Below are 19,449 nucleotides of genomic sequence, written 5' to 3'. Positions count from 1 at the left end.
ATTTGGGCCATATTTTAAAGATGAAACCAAAATAATTTACTGATAGATTGAACACAGAGCATGTACAAAATAAAGCAGTCAAGAATGGCATAGAGTTCTTTGGCCTACACATCAAGAAGAATGGAATTGTCATCAACCTGAAACGGTTGAGAAAGATTGAGAAAGTAGCAGGTTAGATGGAAGAAAGAAATGGGTGGGACTGTAAATGGAGGTGGGAATGTGGTTGAGGTTGTATTTTTTAATTTTTTTGTCTTTTTAGCTCAGAACTGTAACTGGCTATGTATTTTCAAATGGAATGTCCAGCAGTTACAATTGATGATTCAGGAGAGGAACAGGAAAACTGCTAAAACATTATGACTGAATCAATCCTCAGGATAATCGCCAAAGTAAAACTATTTACATTATATTCACTACTCTTAATATATTACATTATAATTTAATTTTCACAAAAATGTGGGTAATAATATTAATACTCATATAATAGCCTAATATTAAAATAAAACTAACAGAGAACTCACAGGGGCTAGAAAATTTTCAAATACTACTTATTCCTCTAGTGGCTTTTAGGAAGCAATTTAAGAAAAGATAATTTTGAATGGCCAATTATCTGCCTTAATCTTTCCTAGAGTCTGAATTAAAAAGCAAAAATAAAAACAAGAAAAATCAGTTTGTCACACAAACATGCCTCCAGATTTGGACTCACGGATCCAATTTAACCCTAGGCATAAATGAGTCAGGATAAGCCTAGTGATGCTACAGTAACCACACAAATTGTCAGCCTTTTATTACAAAATCCATTTATGTTTTGTTCCCTCACAATATGTGCATTATGACTTGGCAATGGCTGTTGTGTGGCAGTCACTCAGGGAGCCGGGATATCAAAGGCTCCATCTTACATGTTTCCACAATTAGGTTGAAGAGACTAGTACAGTGCTTCATACCAGCAATTGAGATAATTCTTCTAGAAAGCAATAAGATTTCATTGGTTAAATTGAAATTACTATTCTACTATAAGCACCAATAGAGGAAAACAGTCTTAAATGACTCCCAAGATTGGGAAATGTGCAGCAGGTATGCATTCCTCTACCAGATATGTGATTTGGGGTTTTGTGGTGTTTAAGAATGAGTATTGGTATGAATAACATTTCATATTCTTACTGATTACAAGAATGTATTTTAACTAATGGATTACAATCATCCAATTAAGCAACAAGTTGTATCTATTGATAAATTTATCTTAATTGCTTTTGTATCTCCAATCTGGCTCTGGGTAGATTTCATGGTGGAAAGGAATAAATATTTTTTGGTAGAGTCATGGAATTTAATGTTATTTTGGAACCCCTAAGTTTCAAGAAAATCTCTCTTTTGAATGGGACTTGATTTTGGATATCATCTGACATCTGTGCATGAAGTATGATATGCATCGTATTAGCTATTTATTGCTATGTGACAAACTGTCACAAAACTTGGCAACTTAAAGGAATACATATTTATTATGTCATAATTTCTCTGATTCAACAGTCTGGCATAGTTTACCTGTGTCCTCTGCTTTGCTCTCACGAGCCTGCAATCAAAGTGTTGACTGAGACTCAACTGGGTATGTACCCAATCCTAAACTCACTCATATAGTTTTTGGTGTGATTCAGTTTCTCAAGGCCTATGGATTGAGGGCCTCAATTCCTCTCTGCCAATGGACCTTTTGACCAATTAAGGCCTTCCTCAGTTCCTTAACACTTAGGTTTCACCAGATGGCTTCATCAGAGATAGCACATGAGAAGATCAAGAGAGAGAGACTGGACAGACAGTACAGAATTATGCTTTTCAAAGCCTAATCTTGGAAGAGATAATTCATCACTTTTGCCATATTCTGTGTGTTAGAAGCAATTTAGTAGATCCAACTCACATCTAAGGGGAAAGGATTATACAAAAGCATAGAAAACAAGAGGTGGAAATAGTTGGGAGCCATTTTAAAAGGCTGTGTACCAAAATGACCAATAAAATCTTCAAAAAATTTAGTATTCAAAGGGTATTCTCCTAATTTGAAGCACTCCAAACAATAAATAAAAGACATTACAAAAATTATGAAAAGCCAGGAACAAAAATTACAATTAATGTTTGAACATTGTTCAGTGTTTAAATGCCACATTGACTTTTAATCTGGTGCAAAAAGAAAATTCAATGCATAGTTCATCCAAATACCAAAATTTTCTAATCTCAGATTAATACGTAACAGTACCAGCTCTCTTCCTGAGATCCCTTATACATTAATGAGACAATATGGTGATCTGAGCACTGATCTAAGAAAATAAAGCATGATTGCCCATTATCTTCTACATTATCAGTTGGTAAGAACTTAGTAGTTTTTTTCTTAAAGGCATTTCCAATGAAAAAATGTTGCTTAAGGAAAATCTAGGTGAACAGCTTTTAATATTCAGATGTATGGAAACAAATAGTTCAATGTTCGGTGATGGAGTCCTCTTTGGTAACTATTCCGTTATTTATTAGTATACTCATTCAACTAGAAAACATTTGTTAGACAATTACAAGGAAAAGACACTGTCCTTGGCATAGGCTTCAGTAGTAACAAGACTAAGTTTTGGTTACTGGGGATTGTGCTTATATGGGGAAGAAAATAGAGAAACAACTGTGATAAAATCTAATGACTATCCCGATACTGAAAATCTGTATGCCATGAAATGAAGAAGAAAATCACCTCACCTCCTATAGTAAATTACAGGGTCAGTTTAGCTCAAAGGGCTGAATTAGAGAATACAAGGACAAAGAATACTATAAATGACACTCACGAAAGACACCTTGCTCAACTCAGCAATCCCCTGTAATTTATAGTTAGTCTTAATTATAGCATTTGATATCAAAATGCATACTAACATTTCATTCATCGCAACAGTGTTCCCTAGGACTTCAGTGACTAATACATAAGAATATTGCATTATTACTTTGAATAATCTCTATTCCTGCATTTGACACTAAATAGCAATTAAGAGTGGGCACCTGACATTTTTTAAAGATATGGGTATAGTCAAGTTTGGATAAGCATTCAAACTTCTGAACTCTAGCATATATTCTAACTCCAACCAATTTTGGATTTATGAGTTGCCAATATCAAAGGTGTTTTGTTCTTCTAACCCTTATTCACTCAGTGATCATTCATCCTTTCTTGGAAAAATAGCCATAGAAGCATAATTAGCAGTTAGCAATTGATCTCTTTTTGTTTTCAATGAGAACATAGGTCAAAAGCTCCCTCCCTGTGAAGTATAGCTTTTTTTCCCAAGCACTAGTCTATAATTGTTTCTGCTATTTCTTTAGCACCAGTTTATTGTTTAACCTGGCAGTTAGTTGTTTTGAGAGTCTGCATCTATGTGTAAATGTCCTATTTTGCAATGCATAGGTGACGTTAAAATATCTTTCTCTAAAGATTACATTAATTTTCAGTGAAAATGACAATATTGTTGTTTTCCTCTCCCATAAGCTCAATGAAGATTGTATTAGATTCTATAATTTCTTGCTAAAACCAAGCAATTATTGAAGCAGATGGCATGATTTTTAACCAAAGAAATACAAATACAATTTAAAAATTGTCCAACATACATGCTTTTATATGCCATCTACAGCTTGGGAGAAGTATTTCTGAAGTGTGTGCCACTAATTAGGAATCAATAAATATTGAGATACTATTTCATTAAATAATGATGTTTTAAGTAATTAATATCATAGGCATGGTTCTTTACTCTGGAAAAGAAGAGCATATATATTTCACTGATCATAAAAAACACTATTACTTACCAAAAGAGGTAGGACAGTCCAAGCTCAAAGGAAGTTTTCCAAGTATATCACTTGGAATTTCTCATTTTTAAGCTGTACAGAGCAACTCTTGATAAATGACTCAGAGATGTTCTGGATACAGTAAATGAGTTCTTAGAGAGATAGGAGCTGCTGTTAAGCAATTGGTCTGGACAAAATTCAGAAGCACATTTGTCAGATGTGTTCAAACTTGCTATAGTCTAAACATCTAGGTGGTCCAGGGAACTGAGGTTTAGAGGAGAAAAAATGGTCAGGATTTTAGGGAGGAGGGAAGAAGTTATTGTGGAAGTCTCAGAAAAAAAAAAGTGAGAGCTCTCTCTTTCTGTAAGGAATAAAATCAAACATTTTAGATAATATTTGAATCTTGACTTTAGAAAGTAAATACTGTCTCTAAGATACTTAACCTCTCCTGTCTTTAGGAAAAATAAATAAATACATAGTCAAAGAAAAAAAGTGAATTAAAAAGTTTTTGATATATATTTCTTAGTTGACCTAGTATATTATAGAAGCCTTTTCTAGCCCTACCTGTTTATCTACAGACCTATGACACAGTGGATGTAATGGAAGATGTATGTTTTGTGCAGGGGGTGCAAGGGCCAATATGTGTGTGCTGGTATGAATACTATTCCCCAAAAATTCATGTCTACCCAGAATCTCAGAATGCAATCTTATTTGGAAATAGGGTCTTTATAGTTGTAATTAACTTTAGATAAGGTCACAGTTGATTAGGGTGGACCCTAAATCCAATGACTGGTTTCTTTATAAGGAAGAAGGACACTAAGAGACACAGAAAAGAAGTCCTCGTGAAGATGAAGCAGATAATGGAGCAATGCTTACACAAGGCAAATAATGGCAAGGATTTCCAGAAGCTACCAGATCTATGAAAAAGTAAGGAAAGATCCTTCCAACAGCCTTCAGGAGGAGTATATGCCTGTAGACACCTTCATTTTACACTTTTAGTTTCCAGAACTGTGAAGAGTAAATTTATGTTATTTTAACCCACCAAGTTTGTAGTATTTTATTATAGCAGCCATAGGAAACAAATCCAATATGTTATGCAAGCTTTTTTACATTACTCTTTGGATTCCCTGGAAACTACTTTTAATAACCCTCCTATCAAGACAATATAAATTAATGCTGCTTTTTTTTAAATTTTTGCTCCAATTTACCCTATTAAGTAAACTAAAATTTATTCAGAGTCAATAATATTTACAACATACTCCAGTGAGTTATAAATATTACTTTACACATTGTTTCTGCCAGCTAAACTGTAATTTCTCCTTAATATAAGATGTTTTTCTCTGCATATGTCCAGAGCCAATCAGTAAGTGTTTAAAGATATATCCAAGGAGATATGGAGAGCAAAGGGGGAAGATAAAAGAGAAAAGAGAGAAGAAAGGAAAATTTTATGATGAGAACTTTAATGCAAGCATTCTTGACTTGAGGGTTTCAGAACCACTTGCAAACTTTAAGATCTATAGGAGAAAATCTTTCTACAAGAAATGAGATAGAATGAAGACCAGAAGTGGGTAGAAATATTGAATTATATTTACAGAAGTATATATTATTGATTACTCACCATGTACAGAGCACTAAGTTAAGTAATAGCTTGTAATAATAAAGGTTTGCAATGTGTCAACCTTGCAAAAATTCCTCTGGCAGCCACAGATGCTACTGCTCTCATGTTGGTCTAAACGTAGGTAAAACCCCAAATGTAGAAAATGGCAACACGGTATTCAAACCAAGACACCTTCATGTCAGCCACAGCCATTTCTTGACATCTCTATCACATCTCCTAATGTGACCCTCAGAAGGGCTCCATTCTGTTTCCATGTTCCTCTTAGTGGTCTCTTGGCTTTGGTGTCCTATGGTCCTCTCATGCCTACTTCTGTGCAAACTTTTTCACTGTAATATATTCCTCTGAACTGCTTCACTCCTTGTTTCTCATTCTCACTGCTACCCAGATGTAGCCCTCGTCAGGGGCAGGACTTTCCTGTCAGCCACATCGGCAGACCAATTACACATTTGTTCGGTGTTCTGATGCCTAGGACTGACAGGGACACCAGTCAGTGTAAAACAGCAGCACCACCAGTCAAGCAACAACATCAAAGAAATTACCTAAAAAATTGGCCTCACTGTCATCACCTATCATGAGCCTTTGGAAGGAAATATTTTAAACAAATGCACATATTAGAAGTTAGTTCTTTCCATGTGTGGCTATCCTGAAAACTGAAGTAGATTTACCTACCTCAAAAATATGTTCATTGTTAAAAAAAAAACTCAAACTAGAAAGTCAATGTTAAGTATAAGTTAAAAACATTATATTGTTATTTTGATGGTACTTAAATTGTATATTAACCACACCATCTTAGGAAAACAATGATTCTGACAAGCACGTCCAGACTGAAACCATAACACAGATTCTTGTTGAGAAAAACAACACAGTCTGTGAACCAACAAGAAGAATATAAAAATGTGCAGCTATTTTTTTAAAAGAGATTAAACCCAACCTCATTAACTTCAGCAAACTGTTTTTCAATCATTATACACTGTCTTAAGTTTAAATGGTATGATGAAATTCTGGCTTTAACTCACAGTAGCCACTACTCCCTCTGAATGTGTTTAGGAACAACTTCAGATGTTTGATCCGTAAGTGTAAAACCAACTTAGGTTTTGAAAATGACTGAACACTGGAAGCAGCAATGTCCCTTTTCATTGCAGTTGAACCCAAATTGAGCAGTTTTCAGGAAGTTTATGATAATCACTCTTTCTTTTTAAGTAGCTCCTTATGGTTAATCAGTACAATGAGATTTCATTCCTACTTAAAGTTTAGTTATGTATATAAGCTTAATGGACAGAGATCAGATGATCAAACTAGCATATGAACATTAAAATAGAAGTAAATTAGAATAAAATGTTTATTGCTTATTTGCATTTTCAGAGGGCATATACTGTAGTTTCTGCTGCATCACTTATTATGAGTTTTAATAATTAGCTCCAGTGTAATTAACTGTTAAATCAAGAAAATGTAGTCAGCTTTGCTGATGAGAAATTTAAATACTGCTGTGTTCTCAAGGATGAAACACATCCTTTCCTTAAAGTAGACCAATACTCTACTTTTCATCATTCATTGTATCAGTAATGCCTATCTCTTTTGGAGAAGTGATATTTTGCAATTAATTGGGAATCTTTAAAAGAGGTAAGTACTAATAATAATACTTTGTGGCATCTTTTCATTATTAAATCTTTTTTATTGATGAAGTTTTAGTGAAAATCTTTAACGTTAGATATTTTGCACAGGCCCTTTCAAAACCTCTTATATTGATAAAATTAAATGTGGGATGCTTTGTCTTTTAAATGTTTTAAAAGAAAGAACCATATATAATAAATAGCGAGGAATAAAAATCAAAGAAAAAAGGATAGAAATATTTCTTAGTATACAAAAAGGAAAAGAATTCAGACTACATTAAAATTGAAGGTATCTGCCTATCAAAAGACATCATTATTATGTGAAAAATGAAGCTATCGAGTAGGAGATATATATGGAAGGTGTATGGTAAGATGTGTAATGTGAATACACTATCAAGTACTTATATAAAAGATTCCTTCAAGTCAGCAAGTAAAAATAATGACACAATTTTAAAAAAAGGACAGAAGATTTGAACAGGCACTTCACAAAAGAAAGTTATCCAAATGGTCAAGTAATATAAAAAAGATGCTCATTAATCATTAGAGCCATGAATATTAATACTGCAATATCAGACATATTCACCAAAAAAACAAACAAGTTCATGTGTTGGTGGGAATTGGAACACATACAATGTTAATGGAAATATAAATTGGCACAACACTTGAGAGAAGTGAGTATCACTTTCTATTGAAGAATACTAAGTAATTCAGCAATTTCACTTACATAACTAAAATAAATTCATTTCCATATGTAAAATGTGTTCAAGAATATAGACAGTAATCATGCTAACCCAAAATTTGTGGCAACTCAAATGCCCATCATGGTTGGAATAAATTGGATTTCATCCCAGCAATTAAATATTACACAGTTATGAACAAAGCTATTGTTACACATAAAATTGAATGAATTTCACAACATTTAGCATGCAATTAGCATTGAGTAAAAGAAGCCAAGCATAAAAGATAACATACTGTATGTGTACAAGTGCTGTTCTAGTTCTTGATTTGGGAACTGGTTACATTAGTGTGTTCACATTATGAAAAGTTATTGAGTTTACAATTTATATACACTTACACTTTTCTACATTTACACTTCAATAAAAGTTAACATAAAAATAAAATCAAATGGAAAAAAGGAAACATTTTCTGCAATAAAAATCAAGTAGTAAAAGGTATTTCAGGTAAAATAAACATAGTGAAAATGTACATTTAGGGTAGATGTTAAGGAGTATTGGGATTATTCATGATAATGAGGTTAAACCCACTCTTATGAAGAAGCACACATATTTCTTTTTATGTAATCTTAAGTTTGGTAGGCAATGAAGAGGCTAAATAACTTCATACAAGTCATATCTTACGAGTTAAACATACCTAGAAAGGAATCCTATTTCCAAAACTTATTATTAGCTGTATGACTTTTAAGCATGGAGACATTTAGACATTAATGAAATGAAAATAATGCCTACCTTGAATGGCTTTGCTAAAGATTGGAGGTAAATTCAGTTTACAGTTTGTGCCAACATGGTTTGAACTTAGTATACGGTAGCTTAAAATTAAATACTTTAGAGAGATCATCTTCTATATATGCAAACCAAAGTCAACATTTAAGGACAAGAATATACAAATAAAGCCACAGGAGCAAGTAGCTTAAAGAAATAAGGGAATGAACAGACAGTTTAGTATGGGGCCACAAGATCAAAAGAAAATGTTCTTCGTAGCTGTGAGAAAGCTTTGGCTACTTCAAGTATCTGTGAATTATGAGAGAAACCTTATAAATAATAATGTAGTGATTCATTTAACTTATTTGTCTACTTTACTACAAATATAAACTTCTGGGTTATAGACTTTGGGCCTCAGAAGGAAAACAACTAAAATGTCATTGAATTCATTTTGCAATTTTTATCATAGAATCAATGAAGTTTGTGTTTTTCCACACCCAAGTCAACTATCAAAATGCAGATGTGGGATAGACAGATAATTGGATTTACCCAGGCTTGGGGTAAATTTCCCCAGGAGAGAGGAGCAAAGGTACATGCAAGAAAATTAGTCCAATGATAGACTATAGAAACCACACTAGATAGGAAAGGATTCAATAATATAGAAAGTAAGGAACAGTAACAAGCAGGTAGAAACAAAGGAGGTTTTATTTAGGACCTAGTGAGGTCAATAAATTTTAATAGTTGGGGATGAAGGGAAAATAAACTGGAAAGACAGGGAGTTGAATTCATATCGTTATGATGGAAGAGGTTGATGCTGACAATGTGGTTTGTCCATAGCAGTGAGGACTGGGGAAATGTGGCAGATAAGATTAGGTGGAAGGGAGATCAAGAAACCAGGAGGTAGTCAAAAATTCTTGAAAGATGATGATCTATGTGGATATTCAAATTATCAAGAATTAGGCAAGATTCTTGGTATGTGAGAAAACAATGGTAAATACGGTGCTAAAATAATCAAGGAATTAGAAGCAGTGATCAGGGCATTTGTAAATGACTTGAACAAAGAAGAATTACAATTGCAGACCGATGGCAAGCACCACATTGTAATTCTAATTGTGTCTCTTGGACTTTCCTTTTTTTCATTTCTCAAGTACTGTTCAGTGAATAAAACTACTTTAGTACCAATAACAGTAATATTAATAATTGAAAACAATAGGCAAGAAGCTCCATGGAGTTGAAGATTTCCTCTACTTCAAAAAGACAAAAGTCATAATAGATGTAATTAAATGTATCTAATGAGAGAAGATGCATTTGAAACTAAAGTTGACCCTCTAAGAAATGTTTTGATAATTACAATTAAATTGCTCAAAATTTGCATTGGTCTCAACTAAATTTTTGTCACTGAAATCAGCATACAATCCCTGCAGATGCACAGAAATAAAAGCAAAGGAATATTTGCAAGAAGTCACATTTTATACAAACGTAACAATTGGATACTGCATGAGCAAACATCACTTCTTTGTAATCAAAGCTAAGAAATCTACCATATTAACAGTTGTGGAGTTCAATGCAAACTAGCATAACTACATAAACAGTAAATAACATTATACAATGAATAAATTCGGTGGTCAGCAAAATCTTATATGAGTTAGCAAATGCTAAGGTACCATTTGGGGAAAATGATTTTGATTTATAATGCTTATCTTCAGCATCTCAATACACTTGCACTGAAGCATTAGGTAATTTTAATTGGCTAAACAGTTGGTTTGATGACATTTTAAACTGAATTGATTGAAATTCTAAATTTACTTAGTCATGACTTAAAACCATAAAATGGAAAAAGGTTTATTATTGCCATCTCTATGTACTTAAGCAGCAGAAAGGCTTAGGGAATCATGTTAATGTAATAAAGCAAGCAGCAGAGGCAATTCTGAGGCTCCTTGAAATCTATAATGTCATTCAAAGACAGAAAAATAAGTAGTAGGACCTAGAAGCTCAGGTTAGAAGCACATTGAAGTCTAATTGACATAGCTAAGGCAGGGTGAATTATTACACCAACCATATATATTCGCTCATACTCACGGATAGAGTCAAAGACAATCAGGGGTCTGGCTTTGCTGTTCAGTCATACCATGAAGCTGAAGCACAATGTATTACTGAAAGTAAATACTATTTTATCAAGCTAGGAAAACCTTATGAATTAGATGAGAGCCCCTCCTTTTTTGCATGTGGCTTTTCTAAGTCATTCCTGGCTTCCAGACATCCATGAGGCTTAGCCACTCTTTCAAGGCTCTCTTTTCTTAGTAAGGAAGGAGAACGGCAATTCAGAGAAAAGTTATTAAATTCTGCCTTTACTTTGGATCAATACTTTTTGAAACAGCTTTATTGAAATATAACTCAACACATGGTTCATCCATTTAAAGTGTGTAATTTGTTCTTATGTAGTCACAGAATTGTGCAATTATCATGACAATCTAATTTCAGAATCTTTAAGTCCCCCAAAACAAACCAGGTACAAATTAGCAGTCTATCACCATTTTTCCCACTCTCCAGGTCTGGATAACCACTAATTTACTTTTTGTCTATATACGATTGCCTATTCTGGTTATTTTATAGAAAAGGAGTCACATAGTATGTGGTCTCTTATGACTGGCTTCTTTAACAGTAATGCTTTCAAGGTTTATCCATACTTAGAAATTCAGTAAATTTAACATGTGTTAGATTTTATTCTACGTTTTTTTTCTGAATAATATTCAGAAAATTGTATGGACATTCCACATTTTACTTATCAAGTCATCAGTTGTTGAACATTTGGGTCATCTTCTCTTTTGCCAAATGTGAATAATACTGATGTGACCATTCAAATACATGATTTTGTGTGACATATGTTTTCATTTCATTTGGGCTTATACCTAGTGTTGAAATTGTTGTATCTTAGGGAAACTCTATGTTTAACATTTTGAAGATCTATCAGATTGTTATCCAAATGACTGTAAAATGTTATCCAAATATAAAATTGTTATCCAAATGACTGTAAAATTTGTTATCCAAATGATGTAAAATGGGAATGTTATCCATTTTACATTCCCATGACTGCTATGTGAGGATTCAAATTTCTCCACATCCTTGTCAACACTTGTTATTGTCTGTCATTTGATTATAGGCACCCCAAGGTGTATAAAATGATATGTCACTGTGTTCTTGATTCATTTTCCCTAGTGCATGATGATGTTGAGAATCTTCTCATGCACATATTAATCATTTTATATCATGTCTGGAGAAATGTCTGTTCACATTTTTTTTTTAATTGGGTTATTTTTGCCTTTTTTTTGTTGAGTTGTAGCAGTTGTTTATATATTCTGGATACTAAACACTGATAAGATATATAATTTGGAAATGTGAGTTGTTTTGCAATTTTTGACAGTGTTCTTCAAAACATGGAAGTTTTTAATTTTTATGAAGCCTAATTTAACTATTTTTTCTTTTCATGCTTGTATTTTTGGCACACATCTAAGAAATCATTGCCTACTTCAAGGTTTTAAAGATTTACTCCTATGTTTTAGAGTTTTAGCCCTTACACTTATGTTTCTGATCCATTTTGAGTTCATCTTTATATATGGGATGATATAGGAATCCAGCTTCATTCTTTTGTATATTGATATTCAGTTGTCCCAGAATTAATTTTTAAAAAGATGATTCTTTCACCCATTAAATTGTCTTGGCATCCTTAAAAATCAGTTGATCATACTCATATGGGCTTATTCATGGACTCTATACTCTATTCCTTTGGGTAATACATCCATCCCCATTCCAGTGCCATAAAGTATTTATTACTATATCCTTCTGTTAAGTTTTGAAATAGGAAAGTATGAGTATTTCAAATTTGTTCTTTTTCAAAATTGTTTTGGCTATTCTGTGTCTCTTGCATATCCATATGAATTGTAGGATCAGCTGGCTAACTCCTTCAAACAAGCTAGATGATATTTTGATAAGGATTGCAATAAATCATAGATAAATTTGGAGAATATTGGCATCAAAACAAAATACATCTCCCAATTTATGAACATGAGACATCTTTCTGTTTGCTTAGGTCTTATTTAATTTCTTCCAACAATATTTTGTAGCTTTCAGTGCTCAAGTCTTACACTTTATTAACTTTCTTTCTAAGTATTTTATTATTTTTATGCTATTGTGAATGGATTTTCTTAATTTCATTTTCATATTTATCATTGTTGATGTGTAGAAATATAACTGATTTTTGAATATTTACCTGGTATAAAGCAATCTTCCTGAACACATTTTTCAATTCTTATAATTTTTTACTGGATTGCTTAGAATTTTCAATACACAACCTAATGCCATCTACAAAGAGACCATTTTACTTTTCCTTTCCAATCTGGATGGCTTTAATTTGCTTTCGTAATTCTTGTCTTGTTCCTGATCTTAGAGGGAAAGCATTCAGTCTTTCACCAATGAATGATGTGTTATCTATGGGTTTTTTTAAAATGCCATATATTGGATTTCAGAAATTATATTCTATTCCTAGTTGAGTTTTTATTTTTTAATCATAAAAAATGTTGAAATTTGTCATCACGCTTTCTATATATTTGTTGATATGATCAGTCTCTTGTTGCACATTATTCCATTTCTATGATGTATTACAGTGTATAATTTTTTAAATATTAAACCAACCTTGCATTCCTGGGTTAAAATCCCACTTGGTCATGGTATGTAATTCTTTCTATATGTTTATAGATTTTGGTTGCTATTTTATCAAGGATGTTTACATCTATATCTACAAGGGATATTGCTCCATAGTTTTCTTTTCTTGTTATGTCTTAGATTTTGAAATCAGAGTATTATTGGCCTCATCGAGTAAGTTGGGAACTTTTTCCTATACTTCTATTTTTGGGGAAGAATTGCTGAAAGGTTGGTACGAATTCTTTATTTTTGGTAAGATTTATCACTGAAGACATCTGGATCTGGGATTTTCTTAGTGAGAAATTTTATAATTATAAATTAAATTTATAACTGTGCCTTTATTCTGATTTTCTATTTCCTCTACCATCAGTTTAAGTAGTCATTATTTTTCTAGGAATTTACCCCTTTCATCTAACCTAATTATTTGATATACAAGTATTCATACCATTGCCTTATAGACCTTTTTATTTTTATAAGTTTAGTGGTGATTTTCCATCTTTCATTTTTTAATTTAGTAATTAGAACTCCTCCCCATCCTTTTATCACTGTAGCTAAATTTTGTCAATTTCATTGGTATTTTCAAAGAAATGACTTCTGTTTTCCTGTAGTTTTTTTCTATTGTTTTTTCTATTCTCTACATATTTCTGTTCTAATACTTATTATTTTCTTCCTTTTGCTTGATTTGACCTAAGGTTTCTCTTCTTGCTCCATTTTTTTTAAGGTGTAAAGTTGGGTTATTGACTTTAGATACTTCCTGCCTTTTAATGTTAATGTTCATAGCTATACATTTCCCTCAAAGCACTGCTTTCACTGTATCTCATAAGTATTACTATGTCATGTTTTCACTCCCATTTGTCTCAAAGTATTTTCTAATTCTACTTTAAGAACCTTCTTTGATATGTTGTTTTTTTTAGTGAAGTATTGTTCATTTTTACATATTTGTGAATTTCCTAATTTTTGTTATTAATATGTAATGTTTCCCCATTCTTCTCAGACAACATAGTTTGTATGCTATCAATCCTTTTAAATTTATTGAGGTGTATAAGGCCTATCCTGGTGATTTTTCCACTTGTACTAGAGAAAAATATGTGCTCAGCTGTTGTTGGATCTGGTTTTCTATAGATATTTGTAAGGTCTAATTTGCTTATAGTGTATTTTCAATAATCTGATTTCCACATTGATCTTCTTTTTCTATTTTTGAAAGTAGAGTAGTGAAATCTCCAAATACTGTTAATTGTCTACATGTCCCTTCAATTCTGTCGGTTGTCGGTTTTTGCTTCATATACTCTTCTTAAATGTATATACATTTATGATTGATAGATGTTCCTAATGGATTTATTCTTTTCTCATTATAAAATTCACATCTGTCACTGACTTTTTTTTGTTTTAGAGTCTTTTGTATGATATTAGAGTTGCTACAGCTCTTTAATCATAATTATTTGTATGGTAAAGTTATTTCTAAGTTTTACTTTCAACTTATTTATATCTTTAATCTTGAATGTATCTCTTGTAGACAGTATCAAGTTGAATCTCATTTGTTTATTTAATGTGACCATTTCAGCCTATTGATTTGATTATATGATTCCATTCACATGTAATGCTGTTCATATGCTTGAATTTATGTCTATCACTTTGCTTTTGTTTTCTATTTCCCATATCTTTTCTGTTTCTCTCTTTCTTCTGTACTGTCTTTTTTTGCATGAGAAAATTTTCTATTAACTCATTTAGTGGTTGTTTTTAATTTTGTCATTCTAATTTTCTATTTCAATAACCTTTATTTTTAATAACAATTTTATATTTATTGAGAACATTGTGAAAACACTACAGTTCCCAAATACTGAACACCCAGTTTCTTCTATTGTGAATACCTTACATTAGCATGGTACATTTGTAACAATTAGTGAACCAGACTGATGCATTATTATTAATTAAAATACATACTTCATTAAAATTTCCTTAGTTTTACCTAATGTCTTTTTTTTGTTCCAAGATATCATCCAGGATACAACATTACAATTGTCATATATTCTTAGGCTACTCTTTGTTTTCAGCATTTCTCAGACTTGCCTTGTTTTTGTTGACCTTGACTGTTCAAGGAGCATTTGTCAGGCATTTAGCAGAAAATTCTATTGGTAATTGTCTATTATTTTTCTTATGATTAAACTAGGGTTATGTGTTTTTGATAAGAAGATCATGGGGCAATGTACAATTTTCAGCACATTGTATCAAGGCTACATATTATCAACATGATTTATCACTCTTGATGTTGACCTTCCTCACCTTACTGAGGTCATGTTGGTCAGGCTTCTCAACTGAAAGTTACTCTTTCTTCACCTTTCCGTATTACACTCCTTGGAAGGAGGTCATCATGCCCACTCAAATTTAAGTGGAAATATTGCTCCACATCTTTGAGGTTAAATATCTACTCAAATTATTAGGCATTTTTATACATGGAATATTTTTCTCTTCTTTCCCATTTGTTTATTTATTCAATAACTTATTTATATCAGGATGGACCCATGAATTGTTATCTATACTTCGCTATAATACAATACTGTTTATTGTGTTGTTCAAAGTATTCCAGCTTTGGCCTTTGGGAGTTCTTTTAGTTGGCTCCTGTGTCCCTTTGACAAATCCCATCATGATAGATTTTTTGAGGGTTTTTTTGTTGCTGTTAGTTCTCTCTTACTTCATGGCACTGTAAGGTTCCCCATGCTCATCTTGCATATTTCTTGCCCCAGTCCTAAAAGAAACTGTTTTTCCAAGGAGCCATAGTTTCTTTTACTGGAAAGTGGTATTAGAAATCATGATCTGGGTGCTAGATGCATTCTTTGTTACCAGGAATGGTTATTACTAGGCTCTCTAGGCAAGGAAACATGTTTGTGTATTAACCTGTGGATGTGCATATACCTATAAATATTTCCATGTCACCATTTGCATCTATATACTAAGCTAAACATGAATTTATACTAAAGTCATCAACTCTAATCCATTACTATATGGATCATTCTAATTTCCTCTCCTTGCTTATCTGTAAACTCCAACTACAATAATTAGTAATTAGTACAATAACAATAATTCAGTTGTTCAAAGTTGCAATGCTTATGAGGTTATACATGCAATTACACCTAGAACCAACTGATTCTAAAATCTACTAATAGCTTCAAACTCCTGTTACTGGGAATATGGCTAAGACTCTAGTTACTGGTTAATGCAATTCCATGTGTGAACCATTTTAATGAAGACCTGGGCTCTAGAGCCTCTACCTCAAGTGGCAACCCTAAGGAATGTTAAAAATGTCTCCCTCATGGCTGCAAGCTTTAAGTAAGGGCATTTTAGAAGAGAGAAGTAAGTTAAATCAGGGGAGATTAGATGGCCTGAGGGGATTAGTAGGAAAGGCAAATAAATTAAGAGAAAAGTATCTAAATATATACTATCCAATGTGAGAAACTAAATAGGCTTAGCTTTATTAGGTATATCATATGAAATTGCTTACATTTAACTCTTTGCCTTACAACAGTTTCATGTAGTTCAACTTATCCAATATTGCCAAAACTTTGTTTAAAAGTGGGCCGTTTTTTCCTTTTATAACTAACCATAAAGCAATACAATTTTTTTCCCTTGCTCCCCTATCCTTACTTAACGATGAGGATAATAATCTGAACATATTCTTCTCTTAAAAATACAAAACTTTTCTTTCAAAATTCCTCATTTTAATTCATTTTGATGAAGATTTTTGAATGCTCTCAAACTTTCCCAGCCATGCAAACATTTTGTTCTGACCACTATGGCTGTTAAGATCACATGGTGCTAGTGGAAATATTTGTAGCTATTGTCATTGTGCTTGTCACCATCAGCGTCATTGTTGTCCTAAGTAGTATTTTCTCTTTTGCGAAGAAGGGATCAGCTGCATATAAGAGTAAAACATAGTGCGAGATTTATCTTGGCTATGTTTGCTGAATTGTTTTTTGCACTTTATACTACCATCTGGACCTCTTAGTTACTTTAGTTTCTCTGGCTGAAAAATCAAGGTTACTAGTAAGGTTAATGTTCGCAACTTTTTAAAGCTTCTTTGGTAAGAGGCTCAGAGAAGGCAAAAGTATTATTTTATGTTGTTTGGTACTTTCTGTCACAGGGCTAAGCTATGAATTTAGAATGTGATTAAAATATATAATTTTTCTCTTTACCTGTCAATTGCTCTCTTTTTGAATAAATAAATTGAATACTGAAGTTGGCATTTGCTTAAAAATTCCATCAGACTCAGCCTCTTTTCACTGACTGATCCAATTTCGTTTGTTTAAAAAAAATGCATTTTTAGTGTGCCTGGACTGCAGAATATTGAATAAAATTACCATGAAGAATATGTACTGTCTGTATTAGATTGATGAAGTAATTGAATGATTACAGTGAGCTTAAAATATCTTCTGATAAGCATATGCTTAGTTATCATAGAAACAAAATTTAATAAAGAACTTCGCTTGCTGAACTTAAAATTTAATTCATAAAATTGGAAATTGGTAAACTTCTATTTCCTCCCCTGAAATATAGTGAGAGACATCTTGACTTGCTTTTAAGGTAACTTAAAAAGAATGTTTAACTGGACCCAGGCCAGTATCATTTTACACCAACCATTTTCTTTGGAGTTAAAAGTACCTTTGGTTCTTTGAAGACTGAAGCGTTTTCAAAAGTAGTTGTGAATCTCTTTAAGTATTGACATCAGATTGTTCTTTCTATAAAACGGAACCTTCTGAAGTCCATTTCACTATGTATCCTTCACATATATGTACATATATATGAGAATGGCTAAAGAAATTATAGTATATTCACAAAATAAAACACATTTAAAATCACATTTTTATAGAAGCATTCAAAGGTTTCTTAGAACATATTGTAGAATAAGTGTGAATGGAAAATTACATATACCATATAATCCAAGTCCTGTTTTTGGATTGTATATATTGAAAAAACATATATTTACATGTAATCTTTTCAAAAGGCACATAATGATGTGTTGTCTATATCACTGGGTAGAGAAAATGTAGGAGATTGTTATTTATGTTTCATTTTTGTAATCTATAAACATTAAAATTAGGAATACTAAAATCTATATGGACATATGTAATTTAAAAAATTATTAACATGTATCTACAATTATATACTCTCACCTCCTACAGAGTTAGACGAAGGGAAGGAAACAGAGTTAATTCTAGTGAGAAAATTTGCAAGCATGGAAGACAGAATTTACTACTTCCAGAAATGAGCAGCTAAGCACGTCTGGGACAGTATCATGGTGACTATGAGGGAGTGGTATGGGTATGATTAGAGTTTCTGGTGGGGACAAAAGCAGCCAAGAAAAGGAAATTAATTGAGAAAAATGAACAATGGCATGAATGTGATGGTTTGTTGTGATTTGTGGAGTGAGAATCTCCGAAGGGCTTTAGGAACTAAAGAACCAAGGGAAAAAGAAATAAAGGACTTTAATGATGTGAATTGTATCTTTTGATCCGTTTTTTGGTATTATTCAGGGATGAAAGCAAAGGATTTGAGTTATTTTAATATTACTTTTATAGATGGACCTATGATTTTATAAATGCAACCCTGCTCTGACCTGGAACACACATGGCTCTCCAGGTTTCATAGATGAAACAGAGATAGAGATATAGATGTTTATTTGCATATCTTTCTATTCCATGATTCTAAAAAATATAATTGTGTGGTGAGTGAAGGTATCTTATCTTACAAAGAATCTTCCTAAGTCAGGCAGTCCACCCAGTGATTCAGTTCAATGTCACCTCTGGTACCCCTAAAAGACAGTGCCAATTTTTAATTCACTACCATACGCTTGAAGTAGTAGCCCTTTGGTTTTCATGAACGGCTCACCCTGCCCCCTGGTGATCATCTCATAAAGTGATTCATGAGAGCTTGCTTCCAGCCCAGAGGAGTTGATACACTTTGGTAGGAAAGACTAATCAGAGATTTTCTAACACACAATCAAGTATGAAGAAAAAAGCATCCATCTACAATGGTCTTCCAATGAAAACACATATTCAGTGAGCAACTATAGAACAATATGGGATTGATTGCTGAATAAGGGATATGAAATGGTAGGTGCTGTGGGATTCTAATCATAAAAGTTTGTAAAAATCTTTTGTAGATGAAGAATAACTAGCAAAGCTTTTTAAACAGAAGGCTACCATGTTCAAATATAAATGTCACAGTACTCTGGAGGATGGTCCAGAAGGAATGAAATTTTGACAATTCTTTCTACTCTACCTATATTATAGCCTCCTATTTTAAAACA

At 32.6% G+C, this 19,449-nt stretch overlaps 1 long non-coding RNA gene across 1 annotated transcript; it reads left to right on the top strand.

Annotated features, from left to right (window-relative positions):
• The first annotated feature begins 893 nt into the window (after positions 1-893).
• LOC140848202 (uncharacterized) lies at positions 894-18,457 on the top strand. The gene is made up of 4 exons (XR_012128763.1): positions 894-1,071; positions 1,522-1,597; positions 4,589-4,710; positions 18,323-18,457. It is a non-coding gene; the product is annotated as an uncharacterized lncRNA (long non-coding RNA).
• The last annotated feature ends 992 nt before the right edge of the window (positions 18,458-19,449 follow it).

Source organism: Manis javanica, chromosome 3, assembly GCF_040802235.1.
Source record: "Manis javanica isolate MJ-LG chromosome 3, MJ_LKY, whole genome shotgun sequence".
Lineage (NCBI taxonomy): Eukaryota > Metazoa > Chordata > Mammalia > Pholidota > Manidae > Manis > Manis javanica.
The sequence above is the reverse complement of the archived record's forward strand: the minus strand, read 5'-3'. Positions and strand labels throughout refer to the sequence as shown.